General features: G+C 37.9%; 1 protein-coding gene across 2 annotated transcripts in view; it reads right to left on the bottom strand.

The window, feature by feature from the left end:
• Positions 1–23032, bottom strand: part of LOC129895723 (probable galacturonosyltransferase 13) — a 45186-nt gene that overhangs the window by 2713 nt on the left and 19441 nt on the right. The gene's annotated exons all lie outside the window — the stretch shown is intronic.

Raw genomic sequence — 23032 nt, 5'->3', positions numbered from 1 at the left:
CATGCTTCGAGCATAATTTGAATTTGAGGTCTCTTTGACGCGAAATTTAAAAAGTCTCAATTAACCCAACTTAGGCCTTCAAAATACCCAAAATGGTCTAGGGACTTCTAAAATTCAACCATCACTTCTTCTAGACCAAAAATCATCCCCCGAATCCAATGAAGTCGTCAGAATTCCATTTCGAGCATTGGATATCCAAAAGTAGACTAAAGTCAAACCTTAGCCTAAAATTCCTCAAATTCCCAACTCAAGTCCTCAAATCTTTGTTACAACTCAAAACTGATTCTGAAAACACTCCTAGGAAAATTTCCACATTTCGGAGCTACTAGAATTGACGAAATTTTATTCCGAGACTCATAGCTCTGATTTACCCCAAATACCACTTTGCAACACTTAAAGTTTTATGAAAACTAAAATTTCCAAAGATTCAACTTTTCATAGGATTTTCTAAAAACCAACACCCGATACCAATCAGTAACGACTCGGGGCAACTAAAGGGAGGGGTAAAATGGTCATTTTAAGAAAAAATCCAAAAATGACCTTCAAGGTCATTACATCATCCACTACTAAAAAAACTTTCGCGCGTAAAAGTAAAGTACAGTCACGGCCTGGAGGAACGAAAGGACGAGGATTCCGAGCCTGCATGCTTTGTTAGAACCTTGGACACCCTCTTGGGTCGAACAATACCATCAGAGCACTCACGCTGAGAAGAAAATCCTCAAATTCACTTCCAACTCCCAAAACTCCTCCAGTCATTTCTTGGGCTCCAACTCTCGCTCGCTTAGCCCAAACTTGGCCAAAAACACCCGATTTCAACAAAGGATGACCAAACTAAACCAAAACCACCAAAATGAGCAATGCAGGACCATAGCGGATACAACTCGCTCAAAATTCCACATACTTGTCCTATACTTTCAAATCTTTTTTTCTAAGCCACTAAGGGCGTTCTGCTAGTCCTTAGCTATCCTGAAAACCTTCAACGCCATCCGAAAAATCGTCTACTGAACCATACAACACCAGCCTCGAAGGAGTTACATACTCTATCTAAACATTAAAGGGTGAAAACAAACAAAACAAGGAAACACCCCAGGCAAAGCCCGAAATCCCAATCTCAACATGAAAAACCAAGAACCCAAACTGAAACTCATCTTTTAGAACTGAACACTCTGCTCCAAAGGATGATGGTACCGTGAACGACAAAACTCCACTGAGTTCAACCCCAGTGACTCACTTATACCATAGAAACTTCAAAAAAACTGGCATTGTGTGCCCACAAAACACTCTGCCGCCTTAAGTCTGAGTCAATCATCCTAGTCCAAGGGAAACCAATCTGGTAGGAAGCACACAAGCATGGACTACCAATCAGTAATAGTCCAAGGGGATCTACTCCCACTCACAGAGTTCTACATGGGAAGAGAAAGCAGATATGATGAAGTTTTACCCTCATCTCTTTCATTCGACTCAAGCCTAAGGTACTAAGTGATTCATGCTCAAAATGTTTAGGACTCCTATGTTTCAGTTTTCCTGAGTATTCATATGCATGCATGTTCATGAAGTTAAATTTTAAAGTCATATTTTATGCTAAGTTTAAGGATCTCATGTTTTATGCATTTCAAGTATCATTGTATTCATGATGGGTTGCTAGTCCTCGTGCCATGTCCTTTTCTATGCTAACGATTCTCATTTGAGGATGAATGTTCCCAAGGGGGAACCCCCAAAAGTTGGAAAGTCCTAAAACAAGGGACAGAGGATGAAATCTCAGGAAAATGCAGAAACTGGCACCAGTGATGACCACGTAAGGACATCATGGGCCATGGTGAGAATCACGGACCGTGGTGAGAAACCGTGGTGGAGATTAAAAGACTCAAACCTATAAGTAAGGGACTACGATGAGGGACCACAGACTATGGTGAGAACACAAACCGTAGTACCCTTCGTGGTGGACCCTCCCCTTAGGCCCAAGAAACTTCTAAGGCAAGGACCATCTATATCAAATGATTAATGACTTGGGTCTTCTTAACGTGCGTCATTTGACGACTCAGTGCGTACCCGATGAAAAAAATGGGATCACTTCTTATGTTCTCCCACGGGGCAACCCTGAAACAAGTTCTCAAATCAATCTATTCGAGCCCTTGAAAGCTGTATAATTTCATGTGTGAAGCATAGTGAGAGTGACACAGATCTCCTTTTTTCAAATAGGGAAAGCAAATCCTAATCATCAGGTAAGACGGGATCATTAGAATACGAAACTGCCTAAAAAGACCATGGTGTGTTTTCCTGGTGGTCACTCTGTAGGCCTCCTGTAGGACCTGCACCACATTCGACGTTCACAAACTATGATGCCCTCCATGGACTGTGAAAGTCTATGTAGAGGAAGTTCAAAGACTTTTCCTACAATCCCAAGAGTTTTTCCCTCCAATACAATCATTATGGGACACGACTGTGGTGGGAACCATGGGCCATGAAGGGTCCCCATGAAGCCCTTTCCAACTAGATTTAAAAGGGGCATTTGGGTATTTTCCTATGTGTTAATATTGAAGTGTGGTCATTTTGGAGACTGAATTGACCCTATCTAAAGATCTTAAACCTTCTAAAGCCTTCATTTCTCACATTTAGACTTAAACACAAGATTCTCTCCTCTCAAGTTCTCCCAAGGGTTTTCATCTTTAAGACTTAGGGTTTCATTCAAGGATCTTCAAGTCTCCATTACTTTTAAGCTTGCATTAGGGTTTCATTCCTCAACGTATGTAGGTCTCATTCATTGGTTATTCCACCCATGGAGCCCAAATATTTTTCTCAACTTAATAGTTCAATTTCAAATGGTGAAATCTTAGGGGTTTCTATATTATGATTCCAAATGCATGGTTTGATGTTTATTTAAAGTTTATTTAACCATCTTAGTCTATATTGACTCTTAATTTCATGAAATTGATGATTTTATTAAAGGTCCTTATATGAAGGAATGAAAGGGTTTCAAGGTGTTTTGGTGGGTTGTTTCAAAGACATCTTAATTGATGCATTTTATTTCCCTCATGCATGATAGCATTGTTTTAAATAATTTAAAGGTTTAAGGAATAAAACCCACCTAGAATTACTATTATCTCAATGAAATTGAATTGAAAGCTTTGACTCCAAATGAAAGTTTATGAAAGCAATATTTATGATCAAAAGAGAGTCTTATGAAATGAAAAAAAATGATTGAATGATGATGAAAGGGATTCTTAGCCAAAGAATGGATTCTTTATGTGATAAGGACAATTCTCACATAGTTGAATCAAAGATAGGTTTTAATGAGATATTCTACCCAATGATGCTTGATGATCTAAAGTTATGTAAATGATGATATTCTAACTATATGAACTATTCCGTGGGATTTGACTTAGCACCGAATGTAGCATGTAGATGGGGACTCAACCTAAGGAGTCCTTAAGTAAAGTCTCATGTTGCATTAATTATGCGCCAACATAAGAGCCCTTGTAGGCTTAGGCTAGTGGATCCACAAATAGCCCTTAAAGTTAAAGTTAAAGAAATGAATGAAGTTGAAGGAGTTCTACTTGGCAAGTAGTCTCCTCGTGCCAACGTAGGGCGCTATGTTGGATTCCATGTAATAGCTTTCATTGTCTTAAATGTCGGTTACAGTCATCTTCCCACAAAACTGAATGTTTAAAGGTTATTCATATGAATGATTTTGCATGCATTGCACTATGTTTCATATTACACAAATGTTCTAATGTTTATTTAATGTTCATACATGCCTACATACTTAGTACATTTAAAGTACTAAACGCATACTCTATTGCCTGTAAGATATTAACATGTAGGGACCGGTGTTGCTCCACACTCACCTCCATGTGGCTAGTTGATTACGTTGAAGGCTACTTTGTTGGTAAGTTCCCATGGTTCGGGAACAACATCCTTCCTTTGTAGCTTTGTTATGTAAAGTCTTTTGGGATACTTATCACAATACTTATTTCTATTTATTATGAGGTTGAGCTAGGGACATATATTATCCCCCGCCAAGTCTAAAGTAATAGAGGTATTGTTAGGAAAATAGACGATGTTGATGTTGTTAATTACTCTTATGCTATGTTGTTTTACCTTAGTCACATTCCCGTCTTATTTCAACTTGTTGTTGAATGACATTACCTATGAAAAGCTAAATTAATTCTAAGAGACTTGGGTGAGGTACCTCCGAGTGTCTCATTCGTCGTGTCACGTCTAGGTCCTAGGCTCGAGTCATGACAAAAGGGTTGGTCTTGATTGTATTTTGATGCAAATGGTAAGGTGATAGCTTATGGAGTTAGCGGCATTTGTATTTTCTTTGAATATTTGGAGACACTATCTTTATGGTGTCCATGTTGATGTATTTACCGGCCATAAGAGTTTGCAATATGTTTAATCAAAAGTACTTGAACCTTTGATAATAGAGATGTCTTGAGTTGTTGAAGGATTATGATATGAGGATGTTGTATCATTCGGGTAAAGTGAACATGGTTGCTGATGCTCTTAGTAGATTGTCCATGAAAAGTGTTGCCTATGTTGAGATGAAAAGGAGTTAGTCTGTGATGTTCATAGGCTAATTGGTTTGGGTGTTTGCTTGGTTGATTCAAAGGATGGTGGTATTGTTGTTTAGAATGGTTTTGAATCATCTCTTGTGGTGAATTTTAAGGCAAAACAAGATAGTGATCCTACTTTGGTTGAGTTGAAGAAAGTGGTTGCCGAAAAAGCCATAAATGCTTTCTCCTAAGGGGGAGATGTTGTACTTAGATACCAAGGTCATTTTTCTGTTCCCAATGTTGATGGCCTAAGGGAAATGATACTGTCCAAAGCTCATAGTTCATGGTATTCTATTCATCTGGATTCCACAAAGATGTATCGAGATTTGAGGGAAGTGTATTGATGGAATGTCATGAAGAAAGATATTGTAGAGTTTGTGTCAAAATGTCTTAATTGTCAATAAGTGAAGGTTGAACATCAAAAACCGGGAGTTTAGCTCAATATATTGAGATTCCTCCTAGGAAGTGGCAAGACTTGAATATGGACTTCATTACAGGTTTGTCTTATACCCATAGGCAACATGATTCAATTTGGGTGGTTGTTGACCGAATTACTAAGTCGGCTCATTTTCTTCCTGTTAAAACTTCTTATTCAGTCGAGGACTATGCTCAACTTTACATTCTGGATTTGGTTATACTTCATGGTGTTTCATTATCTATCATTTCAAACCGAGGTACTAAATTCACTCTGAGTTTTCTTATAATAATAATTACCACTCTAGCATCTAAATGGCTCCATTTGAGGCCTTATATGGTAGGAGGTGTAGGTCTCCTATTGGTTGGCTTGAAGTTGGTGAAGATGCCGTGATAGGACCCCAGTTGGTGCATGAGGCTATGGAAAAGGTTGTACTCATTAAATAAAGATTGAAGACTGCCTACAGTCAACAGGAGTCCTATTCAAATATGAGGAGAAGGGTACTTGAATTTGAGGTCAATGATTGGGTTTACTTAAAAATTTCACGTATGAAGGGTGTGATGTGTTATGTAAAGAAGGGAAAGCTGAGCCCCCTCTATGTAGGCCTATATCAAATTTTGAGGCAGATTGGTAAAGTGGCATAAGAGTTGGATTTGCCTTCGGAGTTGGTATCGGTACATCTGGTGTTTCATATGTCATTGTTGATGAAATGCGTGGGTGATCCTAGCTCCATTGTGACCTTGGACAGCATTGGTGTGAAAGAGAGTCTATTCTATGAGTAGGTTCCTATTGAGATTCTAGATCGGCAAGTTAGAAGGTTGAGGGATAAGGAAGTCGCTTCCGTTAAGGTGTTATAGAGGAACCAAGAGGTTGAAGGTGTTACATACGAGGCTGAAGCTAATATGATGTCACGATATCCTCATCTCTTTTCTTCCATTCCTAGTATAGGTATTGAGTTCCTTCATGATTCCCTTCTTCCAATCCATGTGTTCCAGTCATTCCCATGTTTTCATATGGATATGTTCATGAAATAATTTTTATAGTCATAGTTTAGCTTAGGACTGAATATTCTATATTTTTATGCATTTTTGATATGTTTTGCATTCATATTGGGCTACTATGTCTTTATAAAACCATTCATGCTAGTTTGATTCTCATTCAAGTATGAATATTTACAAGCGGGATATATTGGAAGACCCCCAAAAGCTGGAAAGTAGGAAAATGAAATTTAAAAGACAATTCTCAGAAAACTCAACTTTTGCACCGGATGGATTTTACAGGCCATGTACACACACCGTATAACTCACCATGGACCGTGAAAGGCACCATAGGAGTGAGTTGGGGAAAAGAGGAATAGAGGGAAAGGTCCACGACAGGGTTTATAGGTCATGGAGGTCTCCAAGGACCATATACCCTTACGTGAACATGATTCCCCAAGATCCCAAGTTCAATTCATGACCACATTGGGTCTATGAGTCGTAGAGCACTTCATGCGTCGTAGTCGCTTCCATGGAAATCCCACTCTCAGAGGCATGTCTAAGTCCCTCTTTACGAATCACACCACAACTTGTGGAACAGTTCACATGGCATGATGAGGCTCGTAAAATATGACTCCTCGGGTTAGTTTTCCCCTCCAGGTTCACGAGACCCTTCACGGACCGTGAAGAGCTATACCATCTGTGAACACCCTCTGTTCAGGTGGCCTATTCAGTTATTTTAAAAGGGTATTTTGGTATTTTCCCTATTATTTCATTACTATACTTGGACGGGTTTTTGGGAACAAATCATATTCTATTAACTACCCTAAACCCTCCTAACTCCCTCATTCACCCTAAACACAAATCTTCTCCCTAAAATTTTCATCTAGTGTCTTCTTTTTCCTCAAGCAAGGTTTCAAGTGAATTCAAGTTCAAGTCTCCAATTCAAGTGCATTTAGGGCTCTAATTGTCTAAGGTGTGTGGGAATTCATCCATGGAATCCCAAGGTTTTTCTTCAATTCTTATGTAAATTCTTCTTCTAAGCCCTAATTCTTATGAAATTGCATTGAGTCATCTCAATTATGGTTTGTTTCATTATTATTGATCTAATTATGCATAATTCAAGTTACATTGCATGATTTCAAGTTGATTTTCATGGACCCATGCACTATGCTATTTTCACGTATGAATTTAAGAATTATGATTATGATTGATAAAGGATTTCTATGAATAATTTATGAACGATTATCAAGGTATTATGAATGACTAGTAAAGGTAATGAATTATGATTCCAATGATGTTTCAACCGAAGTATAAAGGTTGTGAAGGATTTTTCTCACACACTAATGTTTAAGATGGTGAATGATATTTTCTCACCTAGTCATGAATTCATAAGGATTGAAAGGTTTTCTCATTTGTGTATGAATCAATCATGTTAATGAGTTACTCTTATGACTATTTTATGATGTTGGATTGGTATCTATTATAGCATTTCCTAAAGATGTTAATGACTATATTTTCATGAATTCTGTTGGGATAATGACTAAGCATCGAGAGGACTTTAAGGTGGGGTTTGTTCCGGAAGCTCAAGTAGCGACCCAAGGGGAGTCCCTAACCGTGTTGTCCATGTAGGTTTGTCTTTATGGCCTAGCTAGTTGATCCACAAATATATCAAGTTTATGATGTTCTCACGGATCTCATTGGCAAGTAGTCTATCTCTTCTTGATGTAGGAGTTACATCAGATTCCATGTTATAGCTCACATGGTCTTATATGCCGGTTAAGTTCTTATCCCACACAAAAAGGTATATGTAATGATATAAGTTCTCATGATGTTTATGATCCATTCACCATATGATTATGATTATGATATTTAAATGTTTTCAATCTATACTCATATTTTCAAGATACTGGTCATGTGTCTCATGCTCATATTGCCCATGTCCTATAATCATTGTCCATACATGCTTCTAATATACTTAGTTTTTCCCATGTACTAACGCATACCTATTACCTAATATTGTATCATAATGTAGGGACCGATGATCACGCACCTTCCACTTGTGGCTAGAGTTTGATTGCTACTTCCATTGTTGGAGAGTCCTCATGTTCTAAGGATGTGGAACTTCATGACCTCTTATATTCCTATGACTTTTATTTTCATGTTGGTGAGCTAGAAGCATGCCATATTCCCCTTCTAGACTAGTAGACGTATGTTTAGACATTCATTGACTATGTATCTCCGATTATTTGGATGCACTGTTTTAAACTTTCCTTCTATTCAAGATTTTAGTTTGAGACTTATCTTTAGCTTAATCTTTTATTTATGTCTTTCACTTACTTTATGTATGTGATGTATTGTAACACCCCAAAAAAAATCTACGCCAAGACCCGATGCATTTTTCATATGAGTATAGGATCGAACTCGATGACTTCTAGTTGGATATATGAGTTAGGATCAATTCCTAAGTATTTGAAATGTGTTTGATGTGTTTAGGGGTCATAAGAGATCTCTAACACCAAGCCGAGTCCAAAGAATTTCTATCGGCTAAGTTTCTGAAAGAGTTCGTATAAGGGTAACCTTCAAACGACCATATCTCTTAGTATATAATGAATTGGGTGTCCCAAACCTATCAAATTAAAGATTTTTGAGTCCTCTGTCCAACGCCATCAAGTTTGCCTCATTTCGAGTTCGAAGTCAAAATTTATGATCTTTTTACCACAGACTATCGCTGCAATGGGGTTTGGCGCGGCGCGCCAGCAGAGCGCCAGAAACTAGCCTCAGTAGTTTGGCCCCTAGCGCGATGCACCACTATAGCGCCAGCAGGGTTTTTAGCCCATTTTCTAGATTTTAGGGGAATTTTAGTCTTCTCTTGTGTTATAACCAAAAGTGAGGTCGTTTTGTAGGTATATTTCACCTATTAAGATGCTCCCAAGTCTTCTACTTTCATTCACTCTCACTCACACTCTAAGAACAAAAAAGCCCTAACCTCCCAAGTGCTTTCAAAGACACCTTCTTCCTCCATCTCCAAGAAGATCAAGCCTCCATTTCTTTTCAAGTTTTTTATTCAAGAGTTGACTCATCGAGGTATGTGGGTTTTCATCCATGGGTTCTTCAACCCATGGAGCCCAAATATTTTCTCAACTTGATATTTCCAATTCTAATGGTGAACTTTCATGGGATTTTACACAATGACTCTTAATGTTTATATTATGATATATTTTGTGCTTATTGACATATATTGATGTATATTGACTCTTAATTTCATCAAATGAATGATTTGTTAAAATGCCTATATGAAAGTTTGAAAAGGGTTTAAGGCATATATGGTGGGTTGTTTTAAGATGTGTATCTTGATGCATTTTCATCACCCTTATGCATGCAAGTATTCTTTAAATGTATTTGAAGGTCTTTATGAATTGAACTCACATAGTCTTCTCATATTGAATGATGACGAAAGGGCTTTTAGTCAAAGAAAAGATTCAATGTGAAGGGATAATTCTCACATATTTGAATCAAAAGAAATGTTTTAATTAGCTATTCCACCGATGAAGATGTGATGTCTAAAATTATACAATGCCTATGTCATTATGATACTTAAATGTTATTCCATGAGATTGACCTAGCACCGAATGTAGCATGTAGATGGGGACTCGACCTAAGGGGTCCTTAAGTAAAGTCTCGTATTGCATTAACTATGCACCAACATAGGAGCCCTTGTAGGCTATTTAGGCTAGTGGATCCACAATTAGCCAATATAGTTAAAGTTAAAGAACGTTAAGTTGACGGAGTCCCACCCGGCAAGTAGACTCCCCGTACCAACGTAGGGGGTTATGTTGGATTCCATGTAATAGCTCCATGGTCTTAAATGTCGGTTAAGGTCACTTCCCCACAAAAATGAATGCTTTAAGGTTGTTGTTTTTTATATTCAATGCATGCATTCATTATGCATATTGCTTACTCATGTCTCTCTTATGTTCTTCATTTCATATCATACTCACATACTTAGTACATTCAAAGTACTAACGCATACTTTTGCCTACATGATATCACCATGTAGGAACCAATGTCACTCCTCGACCCCCTCCACGTGGCTAGCTCGAGTTAGTTTGAAGATTGCTTGTGGTGAGTTCCCATGTTTCGGAAACAACATCCTTTTTATTCTAAGCTTATGTTATGTAAAATAGTAAAACTTTTATTAAGGCATTTCTTGACACTTATTTTGAGGGTGAGCTAGGGACATGTCTTAGCCCCCACCAAATCTATTAGTAGAGGTATGTTTGGACACAAAAATGAAAAATATTTTTAATTTCCGCTTGTTATTATTTACCTTTACCAATGAAATACTTAATGAAAGCTAAGAGGCTTGGGTAAGGTACTTTCGGGTGTCTCATTCGTCGTGTCACGTCTAGGACATAGGCTTGGGTCGTGAAAAACTTGATATCAAAATACGAGGTTTTGAAATGGTCCTCGGAGTCCAATATACCGCGTCAAATAGGTCTTGTTCATGGTTGTGAAGCGCACCACAATTATGAATAGGAGACTTTGAGGCATTTAGGAAAGTTTTTCACTTCTTTCAAATTCATGTCGTGCCTCAGAGTCTCCTAAGACTTCCTTTAACTAATGACTTGTTTCGTGTTTCCTTAGATGATGCCTCGTGGAAGAACACCTCGAAGGGCAAAGGTACCACCTCGAAGGGTAAGGGTTGATGATGAGGACCAACCTCATCTGGTTCCGGATATCCCACATTATGAGGAAGGGATATCCTATGCCGAGTTCCAAAATGTCATCACGTTGTTGGCTCAAGCTATGGACAACCAAGGGCGTCAATGTGTTCCCCCTACCCAAGTGCAAAATCCAGCCACTAGGATTCGGGAGTTTCAAAGGATGAATCCACCGGATTTTGATGGTTCTAAACTAGATGAGGACCCTATGGAGTTCATCCAGGAGGTGTATCGGATTGTGGAAATCTTGGGTGTTCCATCAAATGAAAAGGCCGAACTAGCGGCCTATCAACTCAAAGGTGTGGCTCGAGTGTGGCACGAGCAATGGGTTATGGACAGGGGTGAGGAAGGGGGACTGATTAAATGGGAAGAGTTCAAAGGTGCTTTCTTAGACCGTTTCTTTCCATTGGAGTTAAGGGAGGCCAAGGTCCAAGAGTTCATCAACCTCCGACAAGAAAGCATGAGTGTGAGAGAATATGCCCTCAAATTTACAAGGTTGTCCAAGTATGCTCCCATCATGGTCTCCGACTCCCGGGCAAGGATGAGTAAGTTTATTTTCGGTGTTTCAAGCTTGGTGTCCAAAGAGTGAAAAACGGCCATGTTGGTCAAGGAGATGGACATCTCCCAGTTAATGACTTATGCAGAACAAATCGAAGAATAAAAGTTGAGGGAAAGGTCTAGAGGTTTCAAAAAGGTTAGAATGGATGGTGGAGGGTTCAACCCTCAAAGGTCCTGTTATGGTGGCATTAGCAAGGGCTAAGATGGTCAACGGTTCATGGGGCAAGGTTCTACAAATGCTCCTACTCCCAAATTCAACAAAGATAAGGGTCCTAACTTAATGGTCCCAAGAGATAACATTGGTACCCAAGCTTTTTCCTTATGTGGGAAGTGTGGGAAGACCCACAAAGGGGAGTGCTTGGCGGGCTCAAATGCGTGCTTCAAATGCGGCAAGCCGGGTCACCATGCTTGGGATTGTAGAAGTGGTGGTGGTGGTAGGCCTCAAGGCAAAGTTTCTCATGGCCAACAAGTTCAAGGAGGTGGCCAACGCACCAACTATTTCTATGCATTGCAAGGGAGGCAAGAGGTTGAGGAAGCACCAAATGTTGTTACTGGTATGTTAAAGGTCTTTAATTTTGATGTATATGCATTATTGGATCCCGGTGTGAACTTTTCATTTGTTACCCCATTCTTAGCGAATAGGTTTGATGTGTCACCCAAAATGTTATTAGAGCCTTATTTGGTGTCTACTCCCATGGGTGAATCGTTTATTGCTAGAAAGGTCTATAGGGGTTGTCCCATGTTTATCTCACATAAAGTTATTCCTTGTGATCTCATTGAGCTTGACATGGTAGATTTCGATGTCATTCTTAGGATGGATTGGTTACATGCATCTTATGCTTCTATAGATTGTAGAACTCATTGAGTCAAGTTCCAATTTCCAAATGAGTCCGTTATTGAATGTGAAGGTCGTGATTCGGTGGTGAAGAGTAAGTTCATTTCTTATATTAAGGCCCAAAAATTGATTTCTAAGGGTTGTATGTACCACATTATGAGGGTTAGGGATATCGACTCCGAAAGTCCTCCTCTTGAGTCGGTTCCCATAGTCAATGAATTTCCTGATGACTTTCCCGGTGTCCCTCCCAAAAGGAAAGTTGATTTTGGTATTGATCTCCTCCCCGATACCCAACCTATCTCTATTCCTCCATATCGGATGGCCCTAGCAGAATTGAAAGAGTTGAAAGAACAATTAGAGGACTTGTTAGAAAAGGGGTTCATAAGACCAAGTACTTCGCCATGGGGTGCTCCCGTGTTATTTGTGAGAAAGAAGGATGGGTCGCTTCGTATGTGCATAGACTACCGAAAATTAAATAAGATGACCATTAAGAACAAATACCCACTCCCTAGAATAGATGACTTGTTTGATTAATTACAAGGGGCAAGTCACTTATCCAAGATCGACCTTCGGTCTGGCTATCACCAACTACAGGTGAGGGAGTGCGATCTCCCCAAAACGTTTTTCGAACAAGGTATGGTCACTTTGAGTTTGTGGTGATGAGTTTTGGGTTGACGAATGCGCCGGCGGTGTTCATGGACTTGATGAATAGGGTGTTCAAACCTGACCTTGATACTTTTGTGGTGGTCTTCATTGATGATATCCTGGTTTACTCTCATGGTGAGAAAGAACATAAAAATCACTTAAGAGTTGTGCTTCAAACCTTGAGGGATAGACAATTGTTTGCAAAATTTAGTAAGTGTGAATTTTGGTTGAAGGAGGTGGCATTTCTTGGTCATGTAGTATCCGGTGATGGGATCAAGGTTAATCCTAAGAAAATAGAGGCAGTCAAGAATTGGCCTAGACCATTGTCTCCTTCATACATTAGGAGCTTCTTGGGTCTAGCCGGGTACTATAGAAGGTTCGACAAAGGGTTTTCTTCCATCTCGTCTCCTATGATGAAACTAACCCAAAAGAAAGCGAAATTCATATGGATGAATGAGTGAGAAAAGAGTTTCCAAACCTTGAAGGATCGACTTACCTCCGCTCCTATTTTGACTCTACCGGAAGGATTAGAAGGCTTTGTGGTTTATTGTGATGCTTCAAAAATTAGTTTGGATTGTGTCTTAATGCAAAATGGCAAGGTCATAGACTATGCTTCTAGGCAACTGAAGGTGCATGAGCGTAACTACCCTACCCATGTTCTTGAATTGGCGGCCATTGTTTTTGCTTTGAAGATTTGGCGGCATTACCTCTATGGGGTGCATGTGGATGTGTATACTGATCATAAGAGTCTTCAATATGTGTTCACCCAAAAGGACCTTAATCTAAGAGAAAGGAGGTGGATAAAACTCCTCGAGGACTATGACATGAGTGTGCATTATCATTCGGGTAAAGCCAATGTGGTTGCCGATGCACTTAGTAGAGTGTCTATAAGGAGTGTGGCCTATATTGATGAAGGGAAGAGGGAGTTGGCGAAAGATGTTCACCGGTTATATAGATTAGGGGTGAAGTTGTGTGGTATCGATAATGGTGGCATGGTTGTTCAAAACGGTTCTGAATCCTCTTTGGTGATGGATGTTAAGTCAACCCAAGATCTTGACCCGACGTTTGTTTAATTAAAGAAGTTGGTGAAGGAGAAGAAGGTAGGGGTATTTTCCCAAGAGAGGGATAGGGTTCTATACTACCAAGGTCAATTATGTGTTCTGGATGTGGATGGCATAAAGAGCTTGATTTTGAAGGAGGCCCACAATTCTTCATACTCCATTCATCCCGGTTCAATGAAAATGTACCGAGACTTAAAAGAGTTCTATTAGTGGGGTGGAATGAAGAAGGACATAGCGAGGTTCATGTTTGAATGTCCGAATTGCCAACAAGTGAAGGCCAAACATCAAAGGCCGGGTGGCCTAGTCCAAGACATTGAAATCCCTACTTGGAAGTGGGAAGATATGAATATAGATTTTGTAGTGGGTTTGCCTCATACCCGGAAGCGTCATGATTCGATTTGGGTAATTGTTGATAGAATGACGAAGTCGGCTCACTTTATACCGGTTAAGACTTCCTATAGTGCCGAAGACTATGCCATGTTGTATATTCGGGAGTTGGTGAGGTTGCATGGTGTACCGTTGTCCATTATTTCAGATCGTGGTACCCAATTCACTTCTCACTTTTGGAGATCATTTCAAAAGGGCCTCAGTACTAAGGTAAAGTTGAGCACCGCATTCCATCCTCAAACTGATGGACAAGTCGAAAGGACAATTCAAACACTAGAGGATATGTTAAGGGCTTGTGTGTTGGAGTTTAAAGGAAATTGGGATAATCATCTACCGCTCATCGAGTTTGCCTATAATAATAGTTACCACTCAATTATTGGAATAGCGCCGTTTGAGGCTTTGTATGGGAGACAATATAGATCCCTGGTTGGTTGGTTTGAAGTAGGTGAGATGACCTTGTTGGGCCCCGATTTGGTACTTGATTCTTTAGAGAAAGTGAAGCTCATTAGAGAAAGGTTGAAGATGGCTCAAAGTCGTCAAAAGTCATACTCCGACACTAGAAGAAGGGATCTTGAGTTTAATGTGGATGATTAGGTGTATTTGAAGGTTTCACCCATGAAGGGTGTGCTTCGATTTGGTAAGAAAGGAAAATTGAGCCCTAGGTATGTTGGGCCGTATAAAATCGCAAGATGTGTTGGCAAAGTTGCTTATGAGTTGGAGTTACCATTGGAAATAGCGCCCATTGTTCCTTTGAAAGTAGCAAATGTTGAAGAAAACTTGACCTATGAAGAGGTTCTGGTTGAAATTTTGGACCGGCGAATTAAGAGGTTGAGGAAAAAAGAGGTTGCATCTGTTAAAGTCCTTTGGAGGAATCAACAAGTTGAAAGTGCTACATGGGAAGCGGAAACGGATAGGATGAAACGTTATCCTCACCTTTTCCATTATACTCAAGTCTAAGGTACTAAGTTACTCACACTCAATGTTTAAGACTCCTATGTTTCGGTTCTCTTAAGTCCTCATGTGCATGCATGTTCATGAAGTTTAACTTTAAAGTTATGTTTTATGCTTAAATTTAATGATTTCATATTTGATGCATTACAAATGTCATTGTATATATGTTGGGCTGCTAGTCCTCGTGCCACGTCCCCTTCTATGCTAATGATTCTCATTCGAAGACGAATGTTTCCATGAGGGAGATAATGTAACACCCAAAAAAAATACGCCAAGACCCGAAGCATTTTTCATATGAGTATAGGATCGAACTCGATGACTTCTAGTTGGATATATGACTTAGGATCAATTCTTAAGTATTTGAAGTGTGTTTGATGTGTTTAGGGTCATAAGAGATCTCTAACACAAAGCCGAGTCCAAAGAATTTCTATCGGCTAAGTTTCTGAATGAGTTCGTATAAGGGTAACTTTCAAACGACCATATCTCTTAGTATATAACGAATTGGGTGTCCCACTATCAAATTAAAGATCTTTGAGTCATCTTTCCAACGCCACCAAGTTTGCTTCATTTCGAGTTCGAAGTCAAAAGTTATGATCTTTTTACCACAGACTATCGCTGTAGTGGGGCTTGGCGCGGCGCGCCAGCAGAGCGCCAGAAACTAGCCTCAGTAGTTTGGCCCCTGGCGCGACACGCCACTATAGCGCCAGCAGGGTTTTTAGCCCATTTTCCAGATTTTAGGGGAATTTTAGTCTTCTCTTGTGTTATAACCAAAAGTGAGGTCGTTTTGTAGGTATATTTCACCTATTAAGAGACCCCCAAGTCTTCTACACTCATTCACTCTCACTTACACTCTAAGAACAAAAAAGCCCTAACCTCCCAAGTGCTCTCAAAGTCTCATTCTTCCTCCATCTCCAAGAAGATCAAGCCTCCATTTCTTTTCAAGTTTTTCATTCAAGAGTTGACTCCTCGAGGTATGTGGGTTTTCATCCATGGGTTCTTCTACCCATGGAGCCCAAATATTTTCTCAACTTGATCTTTCCAATTCTAATGGTGAACCTTCATGGGCTTTTACACAATGACTCTTAATGTATATATTATGATATATTTTATGCTTATTGACATATATTGATGTATATTGACTCTTAATTTCATCAAATGAATGATTTGTTAAAATGCTTATATGAAAGTTTGAAAAGGGTTTAAGGCATATATGGTGGCTTGTTTTAAGATGTGTATTTTGATGCATTTCCATCACCTTTATGCATGCAAGCATTCTTTAAATGTATTTGAAGGTCTTTATGAATTGAACTCACATAGTCTTCTCATATTGAATGATGACGAAAGGGCTTTTAGTCAAAGAAAGGATTCAATGTGAAGGGATAATTCTCACATATTTAAATCAAAGGAAATGTTTTAATTAGCTATTCCATCGATGAAGATGTGATGTCTAAAATTATACAATGCCTATGTCATTATGATACTTAAATATTATTCTGTGGGATTGACCTAGCACCAAATGTAGCATGTAGATGGGGACTCGACCTAAGGGGTCCTTAAGTAAAGTCTTGTATTGCATTAACTATGCGCCAACATAGGAGCCCTTGTAGGCTATTTAGGCTACTGGATCCACAATTAGCCAATAAAGTTAAAGTTAAAGAACGTTAAGTTGACAGAGTCCCACCTGGCAAATAGACTCCCCGTACCAACGTAGGGGGTTATGTTGGATTCCATGTAATATCTCCATGGTCTTAAATGTCGATTAAGGTCACTTCCCCACAAAAATGAATGTTTTAAGGTTGTGTTTTTTTATATTCAATGGATGCATTCATTATGCATATTGCTTACTCATGTCTCTCTTATGTTCTTCATTTCATATCATACTCACATACTTAGTACATTCAAAATAATAACGCATACTTTTGCCTACATAATATCACCATGTAGGAACCGACGTCACTCCTTGACCCCCTCCACGTGGCTAGCTCGAGTTAGTTTGAATATTACTTGTAGTGAGTTCTCATGTTTCGGGAACAACATCCTTTTTATTCTAAGCTTATGTTATGTAAAATAGTAAAACTTTTATAATGGCATTTCTTGACACTTATTTTGAGGGTGAGCTAGGGACATGTCTTAGCCCCCGCCAAATCTATTAGTAGAGGTATGTTTGGACACAAAAATGAAAAATGTTTTTAATTTTCGCTTGTTATTATTTACCATTACCAATGAAATGCTTAATGAATGCTAAGAGGCTTGGGTGAGGTACTTTCGGATGTTTTATTCGCCGTGTCACGTCTAGGACCTAGGCTTGGGTTGTGACATGTATGCTAAATGTCTTGGTTGGAGCTCCTCGAGATTCTAATCACCTGTAACATCCCTCAAAAATTCTCACAAGTGCCTAAGAATGCCTTGAGATTAAGCCGCTCAAGTAATGCATCATCCTTAATCTTTTTGGAAAATATGAGTTCGAAATATCGATCAGGGGGTCAAAACCTACGAAAAAATAGTTTTGGTGGATTTTTAGAACCCGTAGATCGAAAGATAGATTTCTCAAGAAACTACACAAAACAGAAGGGTCCGCGAGCATCGCGGACCTGGCAGGGGTTTTCTAGCCGAGTTGGATTTTTAGTAAGGGCATTTTAGACTTTTCTCAAATTGTTAGCTACTGAACCTAGACGTTTTTAGGACCTAATTCAACTCTATAAATTAACTTAAACCTCTAATTCTATCAATTCTTCTACAATTCACCTACTCAAATATTTCTCTATACAAAAGAGTCTCAAGGACTCCATTGAATACTTCAAGTAAATTCACTCAAGCTCTCCATCAAAACTCTCAATGTCTTTCAAATTAATTGGTCTTCTTACTTAAGGAATGTGGGTATTGATTCATGGATCCTTTCATCCATGAAGCCCAATCAATTTCTCAAGATTTTCTATCAAATTAAAGTATGGTATTTTATGGGTTTTATGATCTCTACTCCTATTGCATGAATTTTGATTCAAAGTATGATCATGAGCCTATTTTTATATAAATTGATGGTTAATGCATTAAATTGAAGAGTTTTTTCATGAATACTCCTATTCTGATTTCTAGGGTTCATGATGTAAATTACGAGTATTTTCAATTATACTTCCTAATGATACTATCTACATGAATTATGTATGGGCTGATATAAAGTTTATGATCATGCATGTTTTCAAGTCAATTTCATAATTTTCAAGTCAATTAATCATGCATTCATGTCTTACCCTAATTTCAAGTATAAGTTATGATCATGAATCTCTAAGTATGAATTATGTCTATGTAAGTATGATTGTAATGATGAAAGGACAATTCTCCCATTACAAGTATGTTATGAAAATGAGCTACTCTATGATTTTCAAACCTATGATCATGACTATGATATATAAAATTATGATTTCTATGCTATGTATGCATTTTGTGGAATTTGACTTAGCACCGAATGTGGACTTGAGGTAAGGGCTCGAAGTATGAGATCCTTATATAAAGTCTCTTGTCTCATAACTACGTGCCACCATAGGATTGCCTTTTTGGCCTAGCTAGTAGATTCACATATAGCATATGCATGACCCGCCTAGTGGGGTAGAGTCTACCTTGGCAAGTAGATTCCCTTTTCCTCCAATGTAGGGGCAACATTGGGATTTCATGTTATAGCTCGCATGGTCTTATTGTCAGTTATGGTTCCTATCCCACATATGTATGGTCTTTTTTATGCTTTAAATGACTAATCCTATCTTTTACTTTATATGATACTCTTATGGTTTATTATGCATTGATCCTTCTTAAAGACTACTTATGATTTTTACTACTTTCCCTATCATGCAATTTAAAATGGTCATTTGTACAATCATGGTTTTCTATACATTGCATTGCCTCATACTTAGTACATTTCAACATACTAATGCACACTTTTTGCCTACATTGTCTCATAATGTAGGGGTTGAGGTTGAAGATCATATTCGTCCATGTGACTAGTTAAGCTTTTCTATTCGGCGGTGTTTGTGGTGAATCCTCATTTATTGGGGACTAGTCATCGAGTTGGTTATTGTTTCAAAGACTTTTGTTATGTTTCATTTTGAGGGTGAGCTAGGGACATGTCTTAGCCCCCCCCATACTCATGTGTAAAGGCACCTAGTTGGACAAATGTTTCGAGTCTATGTTGTCATGTGACATTCTTAAATTTCTATTCATAGTTTAGACTCTCTTATGATGTTTTCGCTTTATTTTACCTTGTGTATGCTTATGATATGTACAAGAGGCTTGGTTGGAGCCATTCAGGATTTCGATCATCGTGTTACGACTAGGCCCTAGGTCGGGTAGTGACATCACCGTGTCACATCTAGGGCCTAGCTTGGGTCATGAGAATAGTGGAGCTTTGGTTCCATGATTTGTACGCTTCACAATAAAGAAGTTTTTCACATAAATTTGGTGTCTCGCGTGGTTGATTTGATTTTAATTTATCATATTTTTTTGATTGATATACGTGTTGTCCAACAAAAAAAAAATTGATTTTATTTATCTCCTATTGGTTTAAATATAAGAAGAAAATCTTAGATTTGGGTACTCTTTCGCTACTACCCTATCATGAATCAATGTTAGTGTTTTAGTTTTCTAAGAGAAGTGATATCAAAGCTTAAGATTGTTGTTGTTGATTGTCTATTTAAATGATGGAGGCAAATATGATCAAGTTGGTATGTTTTAATGGTAGTAATTACCATATTTGGAAAGACAAGATGAAATATCTTCTACTTTTCAAAAAAATGTATTTATCTATGTTTGTTTCTAATAAACCTCATTTAATGAATGATGAGGAATGAAAATTTGAGTACCTACAGATTTGTGGCTATATCAGACAATGGCTTGAAGATAATGTTAGATATCATATTGTGAATGAGACACGTGCTAGAAGTTTATGGGGTAAACATGAAACACTTTATGATTACTGGCAATAACAAGTTATTCTAATTGAAAAAATTTATGAATATCAGGCATACATATATATATATATATATATATATATATATATATATATATATATGTTCTCATACGCAGGAATACCCCCATTAGCCGGCTTTTGTAGCAAATTTTATTTGTTCTTCGCCGCTTTGGGTTATGGGGCTTACTTGCTAGCCCTAGTGGGAGTAGTGATTAGTGTTATAGGTCATTGGGCGGACAAAAGGTTGGCACGAGTAACTATGTTTGGGGGACCAAAGGCAGTTCTCCGTACACTAGACACGTAGCTTATCGAATCAGTTGTGAGGAAAGGGTTGTCGCTGCCTGATAGAGGCAGAAGAAGTGGCCACCGGAGCTATTTGCATCGAGTATTTCGATTGAAAGAGGAAGGGAGAGAAGCCAAATGCCAGCACAGAAATAGAAAGAGTCATGCGGATAGCCGTTATTCCCCCTTTTACAATGTTCTTGTGAAGTTGCTCACGAATCATAATGTGAATGTCCCTTCGAAGTCTCGCACGCTCTTTTTGATTGGGAGAGGGGTAGGCAATTTATGTTGGTGTTGGCACCTGTGGCAGCGCCTCTGGAGCCCCCACCCCCCATTCTGAAGCCAGCGAGTTCTGAATGACCTCCATCTCCCTTATATATATAGGGCAATCTTATTTTTGATCATATAAATAATTCTTAGAATGTCCTTAACCAGCTATCTAGAATGGGTGTAAAGCTTCGTGAAGAAATATAAGGACTCTAGGTTTTTAATATTCTGCCAGACGCCTAAAAAAATCTTCATTGGCAATTTTTTTTTATTGGTGTTGTAATTATGGAATATTCTAAGGGCAGTGTCTAAAATAAGGAGATGAGAATAAGATTTCAAGGCTCATCTTCTTTAGTTTCACGCTCTGATATTTTATTTAATAAAAACAGGGAGAGATGCAATTTCAAAGGTCAGAATGACAGAGATACTAGTCAAAATATAAACACAAGAATATTACATATGACTATTGCCAGAAGGATTTGGCATATCAAAAGAATATTGTTACAATAACAAAAGAAATATGAAACAACAAAAGAAAGATGGCGATTATGAAAGTTGTGTTGCTATTATTGCTAAGGATGATCTTTTTGTTCCTAGTGGTGAAAATATCATTAATGTTGTTTATAAAGTCTAGCTGGTTTGTGGATTCTGGTGCTACTTCTCATGTCATGAGAAAGAAGAAGTTATTTTAGTCTTTTACTTTAGGTAATTTTGAAATATTGAAAATGGACAATGATGATGATATTGAGGTACTTTGCATTGGCACAGTTTTTTTGAAAAGTAACAATGATTCGAGACTAGTTCTCAACAATGTCAACCATGCTACATATGTTCGGTTGAATTTAATTTTTGTATGAAACCTTGATGATAAGGGTTATTTTAACACCCTAGGTGCTAGATAGTAAAAGCTTACTAAAGGTTCAATGATTGTGGCTCAAGGTAACAAGTTATCTAACTTGTATGCATTTCAAAGCTTCATTTCTATAAGCTTAATAAACTTGGTTGAGTCATATGAGTGAAGGTGATTGATAGCTAAGAAGAATTTTTTTTCTAGAGTGAAACAAGAAAAGTTGAAGTTATGTGTTCATTACTTAGCTAGTAAAACAAAAAGAGTTTATTTTTAGGGTCATCCACTATCAAGAAAGCTTGATTTGCTGCAGTTGGTGCAATCTCATTTTTGTGGTCCTTCTAAAGTAAGGGCTAATGTGGTGGACTTTACTTTATGATTTTTATTGATAATCATTTTTGTAAGTGCTTGCTATTTTATTTGAAGTCTAAAAATCAAGTAATTGATGTGTTTAAGAATTTTCATGCATTGATTGAGAGACAGATAGGGAAGAAATTGATATAATAATGGAGAATACATTGGTCCTTTTGATAAATACTATAAACAGCAGAATATTCGACATCAGAAAACTCCTTTAAAGACTCCTCAGTTAAATAGTTTATCAGAGAGATTGAATATAACTCTAGTTAAGACGGTTAGACGTTTGCTTTCAAATGCTAAGATGTCATATTTCTTTTGGGTAGAAGCATTTGATACTGCTTCTTATATAATCAGTTTATCTCCTACTGTTTCTTTGGATAGTAATGTCCCTTACAGTGTTTGGTTTGGTAAGAATATTTGTTATGATCATCCTAGAGTATTTGGGTATAAACCTTTTGCGCATGTTTCTAAGGATTACATGTCAAAATTAGATGTTAAAACTAGGCGTGTATCTTTGTTGGTTATGGTCAAGTTGAATTTGGTTATCATTTCTATGATCCAAATTAAAAGAAACTTGTTAGAAGCTGTGATTTTGTATTCTTTGAAAACCAAATAATTGAAGATTTTTGCAAAGCTGAGAAAGTTGATTCTTAGAGAAGTGAGAGCTTAGTTGATGTTAATCTAGTTTCTTTAACTACTACACCAGAATAAAATATTCAAAATGACGAAAATCAAGTTGATAATGGAGATGGTTATCAAATTTAGAATGATCAGTAAGATGTTGGTTCTTCAGTACAAGATGATGTGGTTAGCCAACAATCAACTATTATTAATGCTCCATAGAGTTCTTGCGAGAGAGCAAATACTTTTGTCTTATTAAAAGAAATATGGTTTAATGCTATAGAAGATGAGATAAATCCTTACATTATAATTCTATCTTTGATTTGATTAAGCTACCTAAACACAGAAAAACTTTTAAAAAGGTGAGTATTCAGGGTGAAACATGAAGGTAATATATCGGTTCCACAATACAAGGCTAGATTAGTTGTGAAGAAATTTAACAAGAAAATGAAAGTTGATTTTGATGAGATATTCTATTCAGTTTTGAAAATGTCATACATTCGTGTGGTTCTAGGCTTAGCTACAGGTCTAAATTTAGTCATTGAGTAAAACAAATGTTAATATTGATTTTCTCCATTATTAGATGAAG

This window comes from Solanum dulcamara, chromosome 7 (genome assembly GCF_947179165.1).
Source record: "Solanum dulcamara chromosome 7, daSolDulc1.2, whole genome shotgun sequence".
NCBI lineage: Eukaryota > Viridiplantae > Streptophyta > Magnoliopsida > Solanales > Solanaceae > Solanum > Solanum dulcamara.
This window is presented reverse-complemented; position numbering and strand designations above follow the sequence as displayed.